Source organism: Pinus tabuliformis, chromosome 6, assembly GCF_031772625.1.
Source record: "Pinus tabuliformis cultivar Carrire ecotype Pingquan chromosome 6, CPIR1, whole genome shotgun sequence".
Taxonomy (NCBI): Eukaryota; Viridiplantae; Streptophyta; class Pinopsida; order Pinales; family Pinaceae; genus Pinus; species Pinus tabuliformis.
In genome coordinates this window covers 1,698,592,761-1,698,600,460 of record NC_142292.1, presented here as the reverse complement: position 1 = coordinate 1,698,600,460, position 7,700 = coordinate 1,698,592,761, and positions in this window count along the sequence as shown.

Sequence of the window (7,700 nt, the reverse complement as noted above, 5' to 3'; positions counted from 1 at the left end):
TGTTTTCGGTTCAACCATACCCAAGAAGACCATGCACATGTTAGCAGACGAGTTGGATGAAGGGGCCGAACCAATGCATTGGTTGCAACAGAGGCAAGAGTTCACTTCAGCAAGATGTCACCATGAGGTGCATGCACATCATCACAGATGACCAAGCTTGGCATCAGCTCACCACCTTCACCATCACAAGCATGTCAAAGAGTTGGTCTCATCATAGCGGACCAAGTGTCAGTGATGTCTTGCAAGGCTTGCTCAAGCCATGTTGTCTCACATGAGTACATGTGCATTGTAATGTTGAGTCATGTCAAGTGTAAGTCGAGTGTCAATAGTTGGATGTAACAGTCATAGAGTAGGTGAAGAGTCATGAGGGTAGTTGAACTATCACAAAGGGGAATGTCAAGGGTCACCCCCCCTTTGCTATAAATAGTCCCTCTTAACTCATTGTATGGGCTTTTGGTCAGCCAAGCTTCTAATAAGACTATCTTGGATAAAGCTTGGACAGTATTGTAACACGCTTTGTCTTCCCCACTGCACGGAGCTAGTTCATCTCTTTGGAGGAGCAAACAGATGTGGTTGTAACGTTCCACTGTTGGGGTTAGCAAGTTTACATGGTGTATTGTATGATTGTGACTTACACTTCTTTATATAATAAGAGCCAACACATTTCCATGCATATCTTGTTATTGTAGTTGAACGGCTCTGGTTGCCTTAATGATATATGTTGTTTAACTTATGTACTTGTGTATGAACTAATTTGTATGAAATTATATGAATCTTGATGTTAATGTGTTGCATATGTTGTTAATGTTGTCACCATCCGTGTTGACTGCTCTGCCAGACATCAGACAAACATTTCACTTGAACCTTGCTATAACAATTGTCACACTCATCTCGGACTGATCCATGAGTGTTGTATGTGTTATATTACCTAGTATGATGTGACTACTGCATCTGAGTGGACTTCTCTGCCGGAAGCTGTGCATGTCCTTTTGTGTTGTGTGTTCCTAGCCGAGTTGGGACTGATCCCTTTCAACCTAGAACTCACCTTCACCTTCATCTCCCTTTGAAGTGTTAGAACCTCTCATACACCTTCCTTGATTCATTTCATCAATCACACCCTTGATACTGACATAGTTATCTTACTTGCCTCTGTGTGACATTGCGGTCAAGGCATTACCTTACGACCCACTACTGGGACTCCTACACCAAACAGTCTGAGGTCTAATTGGGACTTCTTATCGGGGAGATCCCCTTGACATGTTGGCGGGTCCAGCACCGTCAACATTTCTGGTGCTAGAAGGAGGGCCTGATGACAAGCAGTGTCCTCTCATCCAGTTTTGAACCTTTGCATATCTTTCATGGAGTCTTGCATTCTTCTTCCCCTGAGGTGTTTTTTGAATCGTGAAGATGTCTCCATCTCGGGGAAGCTTTTCAATCTCTTGTCCACTCACACATATGATGGTGAAGGCGAAGTGGCCTGGCCTGAGCACCAGTTTGAGTACTGTCTTAAGAAATCTGCCCGTCCCAAGAGGAATCTTGATGTCAAGCCTCGCTCAACCTTCTTCATTGATGGAACTGCGCAATCCCATGTGGGAGCAGGCACTGTCTCAATGGATTGTCCACCTCCCTCTCATTCAACAGTTCCACCATCGCCCAGTGATGCTGAGGATCATGTTCGCACATTTATTCATCCTTCACACCCTCACAACATCACTTCACTCATTTTTCACGCAGAGTGGGTTGTGAGTCCTTCGAGTTCCCATATGCATTCTTTTCTTCGACCTTCGTCTTCGCACTCAGGTGTTCCTCTGGATGATGTTGTCTTGTGTTCATCCATTCCGGACTCTTCACTTGTTGTGAACGAGGAACAACCCACTGACGGAGTTGGTGTTGCAAAACCAACATGTGTTGTCATTCATGAAGAGTATGAGTGGGAGCTTGAACATCAACACTCAGCGAAGGATGACTCCCTTCCATTCGAGCCCCCTCCGTTCTTTCCTAGCTTCTTTGGTGAACCTGCCATCCATGATTTTTCATGTGTGTCTTCATCCATGGATGCACCCATTGTTGATCACTCGTAGGACTCACCGGATGCTAGTCCATCATTCGACAATGGAGAGGATAAGTTATTCATTGAAGATCCACTTGATCCTTCATTTGTCTTTTCCAGAAATACAGAGGATGAGTTCGTTTTTTTTTCATCTACCCCTCTGTTTGATTCATCTGATCATGAGGATGTCGAAGAATTCATTGATTTTTCTGATCGTGGCGGTCGTGATCCATTTGCTTCCATTTTTTATCACGATCATGAATCTATCGCAGTTGATCTTTCAAAGCCACCGGTTTATGATGATCTACCTGATGATGAAGTTGAGACACCCAAGACTGTCGAGGCACTTCAGCCTGAGCTGATGGTTATGTCAGGCCCTCGCTCTCTTGGGGTCAGTCTCACTTCCGATCATGAAACTATTCAATCACCCAAGGCTCCTCATCACTCGTATGTATGCATTGAAGATCCATCTCACACATAGATCACACTTCCTCCACTCGAACTTCATGACCCATTTCTCATGCGTTGGAGGAGTCTTACATTGCAAGCACTCATTTGTGACGTAAGTTATCTTTGTTTCTTTCGTTTGCTTGCATGTCTCAGTCAAGAGTGTGCTTTTGCTTCAAAGTTTCACGTAGTGTCACACAACACCATGACAGGTCCACGGATTGTCCGCCATGCACATGCACTCACTTATGTCCCATGGGCACTTTGAAACACGAAGTGTGGTTGTCTTCAATGTTATGTCTTTCTTGTATGCTAATCTGCACAATTGGGTTACTCGCGGACCAAGCCTTCACCAACATGGGTCTACCAATGCGCCAGTGGCTGCATTGGAAGTATCACTTCATGTGATCAAGCCCATGCACTGTTAGTATAGGAGTAGGAGTAGTTTTTGCTTGCATGCCTGTTTTCTTACATGCTTTGCTTGCTTGTTTTTTTACTTGTTTTGCTTTCACTTTTACTTCTGCCCTTGCTTTTCTTTGTTGTTTGTTTCATTCGTTTGTAGGTTAGTTTGCGTGAAGCCATGTGTGAATCATGAAACGAACTGGGTAAAGTACAAGAGGGCTTGTACAACTATCACTACTTGGTTATCTATCATCTTGCCTCTGTATGATGAACTTCTTACTCTTAGTCCATGATACATCGAAGGAAAATATGTACTCTTCGAAGTGAACCTTGGTATAAACACAACGCTTGTGCGCTAACTAGTGTCACCTTCTCTAGTTGGTTGTTTTTGGGTTAACCCTTGTTAGCTCAGTCAAGTAGAGTAAGGTGAGGGGGAAAACCTTAATAGGCACATTAGGATATAATAAACTACTTCTCTGCCGGAACAACCTCCTCTACTCTCAATAAGTCGGGATCCCTCTTCCGCCTCTAAAATGAATAAGTATTATGCACAGTGAAAATGAAAAATGAATAAGGTGAAAGAAGAGAAAGGCTTCCTGCGCAGGGAGGTGATGCAAGTAACTCCGTCGGGGTACTGACCAGGCTCGCTGGCAGCGGAGCCATGCTTGTGTTCCTATGTGACTCCACAGGGGTACTGTCCAGGCCTGCTGGCAATGGAGCAACACTAGAGATGAAACTAAGACTCTAACGACCATACTTCTTGTGCACCTATATACCCCTCAACCCCAATCGAAACAATTGTGGTTCCTTGGCTTGGAATGTCTGCCAATCAACCAAGAGTCTAGAAGATGCTACATCTTACATCAAACTAGTGTGAAAACAAGATGAGCTAAGAACTGAACAATACTTTCGGAGGTGTTAGACTCATTTTCATGAACAAGGTCCATTCAAAGAGCTAGAGTTCTACCAGTGTGTCACCAAGTGTTTTAGCAGCTACAACCACCCTCCAAAAATTTTCCTTAGCCTGTTTTGGAGCCTCCCCTACCAACCTTACACAACACTTTGTCTTGCTTCGTCAAGTACTCAAGCTTCAATGCTTTCCTCGCACAAAGGCAGCCCGTCGATCACAGTTGATCCATTGCCCTCACAGGCTGCTCATCCGAACTTGGTCCAGTTATAGGCTTAGTAACTTCCCAGTGAAATTTGTGCATTTCTAGAGGGAAACCAGCCTTCCCTCCAGGAATTGCACAATTCCCTCTGACATCCTGTTGGGCTCCAGGATTGCGCAATCCTTCCAACCAACCCTTCCAGCAGGATTTGTGCAATTTTTCCCATCAACAGGTTGTTCAGCCTCGGATTTGTGCAAATCTGGGAAGCAATCAGCTGTTGGGCCTAGAAATTGCGCAATCCCCTTGGGAAGTTAGCCCATCTTACAGTTAGGAATGCACATTTTTCCCAAGCAGTTGAGCACTGGCATGCATGGACAGTCCGGTTGACTAGTTCCACCCGGAACTGAGGAAACTTGACTTGCATGCATGCATGACTTGATCTTCCCAGAATAGTATGAGACAACATGCAAAAGGCATCCCATGAAACAATAACTTTACCCACTTAAAGCATACTATAAGTTCATCAGGAATTGAATTTCATGGGAAAGATATCTCGATTTGTCTAATAGAAGGCCATTGATCTGGAGAATCTTGTCAGTAAATATATATAGAAGTTTGGTAAAGGTCATTCCATTTAAAGAAAAATTCCAATATTATGAATAGAGATCATAAATTTAAAAGAAACAACTTTTGTTGGAAGGGGGTTAGAATTTTCCTAATAAAGGATAAAATATCCTTAATCCATACAATAATTTCATCCGAAGTCAAGCAATGTATTGTATTGGATGTTGTAGCAAGAATATACTAAATGATGTAGCAGCCTAGGGATATTTCTTCGGAAATGCTCTTGAACCTTCAATAGCATAAATTTAAATGTTTAAAGCATAGCTATCCCAGCCATCATGCCTGCTTCATTGGGCTTATTGTATCCATAAACAAGAAAATAGGAGCAAACCACCGAAGAAAGAAGACCAACACCCAAATGTGGCGATGAGCTCCGTTGGAAGGAGTCCTTTCAAAATGCATGTAAAATGCCAAGTGTAGTGTAGGCTGCAACTAATTGCAATATTGTTTGTAGCAGGAAGGTGTTCCATTGCTTGTGGCAGGAAGGTTATGCTCCATAGGTAGGATGGTGTCGAAGAAACGTTTGCAAAGCAGAGTAGAGATTGTTAGAGGTAGATTTCTTCTCGTCATGATATATGTACACAGTGAAGTTTGGAATTAACTTGAAAGAATCCTGTAAATATTGTGTGATTGGCTAAAGAATAGAGTCATTTTAACATAGCAACAAGTTTTCTTGCTAAGTTTTTCTTTCACTAATGTATCTTTGTAGATGAGTTGCATATATTGATTTTTCACTGTGGCTTTTCTAGCTTTTATAATATGCAAAGCTTTTATTTTTTCACTTGGATTTTCATGATATATATACATATTGAAGTTTGGAATTAACTTGAAAGAATCTTGTAAATATTGTGTGATTGTCTAAAGAATAGAGCCATTTCAATAGAGAAACATGTTTTCTTGTTGAGTTTTTCTTTCACTAATGTCTCTTTGTAGTTGAGTTGCATATATTGATTTTTCACTGTGGCTTTTCTAGCTTTTACAATTTGTAAGAAGAAAAATTGGTATCCTTCGTTAACATTGTAAAATATGATTTAATAAATATGTTTTGTAATGATGAATTGTTCATGTTATGATTAGGTTTGGAAAATATTATGATTAAATTTACCTCTAATTTAATAGTTATATATTATTATAATGATTGAATAATATTACAATTAGATTTTATCTAGTTAAGATGAAATGTAATATTCAATGGTTAATTAATGTTAATTGTGATATTAGTATTAAGTAAAGGTGTTTTTCCTCTTATTCTTTTAAATATACGTATTATTAAAATTTAACAATGTTTAAAAAAAGATATATATATATATATATATATATATATATATATATATATATATATATATATATATATATATATATATATATATAGTTATTTTATAAGACTGTAACCAATAAGAGCCATAACTCGACTCTACTCTTGTAAACCATCCATAAAACCATTCTTTTAGACACTGAATGGAACATATTATTATTAATGTACTAACTTAGTATGTCAATTACTTAGCATAAATTAGCATAAAAAAATATGTATATGCAATTTTTGTATATATAAACAATGTAGTCTCAATCTTTTTCTCTTTTTCTTTTTCTTAGGCATATTTTTTGTAACATCCTCCTCCCACATCTACCCAAGTAACTAGCTAACTGGGGTAAACATGTGACGAGAAGTTACTATGGTATGATTCAACTCCCTATGTGTTAGTTAAGGAAGTGGAATCGACAGAAACCCACAACACGGACCTTGTATACCTATTACAAGACTCCCAGAAGCCTTCCCAGTCATCTCCAAGACTATTCCCTGGGTCCCACTGAGTTTTAATGCATCAAACCCCTCGACTCTCCCTTGATATGGATAAGGGTGCGTCTAGGAGGCTCCAGAAGCTCCCACAACAAGGGCAAGGGAGCTTCTAGGGACTTTTTTCCCCAGTGTTGTGTCTGCAACTCCACGATTTGTGCCACTCTTTCATGCCCAGAGCCCAGGTCACTACCTAGAACTCAATGACACCTTCAGAAATTAATTTACACAACAGAACAATGATACCTTTGAAAAAAAATTAGCAAGGGCTAGACTGGATCCCTGCTAGCCATGACAAGCATTTCATCAAACATGTCATAAACACAAAAGCTACAGGTCTTAACAATAGAACTGAGCATAGGGGTCTCATACTTATATCAACACATTAGCTACAATTTCATCTATTAGGTCATAGATACAGTGTTCATTCATTTACAAGTAAAAACATGACAAGAGCCATACATAGCCATTTTCATAATACATGTTCATAACCAACATAATAACAACATAAATACCAAGGAAACAACAGCCATATAATCCACATATAAACCAGTATAATACTCATGAAATAACAAGGACAAATAACCTCATATTAAATACGCAACAACCAACTAAGTTTGGGACTTCCACGAACCACCCCTGTGCCATATTCGCCAATCACCCCCGTGCCATATTCCAAGCATGAATGTGGGATCTCATGGAATAATCCGTCAAAACTGAACCAAGGCTTCCAGAGGCCAACCACCTCAACCCATTAAACAGTGATTCCACCTCATGGTCGAAAATCACAAACCATCACCAGATTGGTCTCTACCCAAGCCTTCCAGAGTGTTTGTTCTAACCAAGGCTTCCAGGACTAGTAACTCAACCCATAATTGTCGTCGAGCTTCCAAAGCGTTTGTCCAACTAGGACTTCCAGGACTAGTAACTCAACCCACCAAGGGATTCTAGAGTGTTTGTCCAACCAAGGCTTTGAGGACTAGGAACTAAACCCAAGCTATTATAGGGCTTCCAGAGTGTTTTTCCAACCAAGGCTTCTAGGAACTAGTAACTCAACCCAAGCTGAAGGAAACATGAGAACCAACCAGAAAAAAATAAAGAAATGAACCCACAACACCATGGCTATCCCGAAAATGGAAAGGCTAGGCAAATCCACTATCAATCTAGTTAATCCTCCATGTCAATGACATATCATGACCAATAAACCACATGCATATGCCATGCATGCCAAAACTAGTGAGGAAAACATACATGCAACTCCGTATCTGCA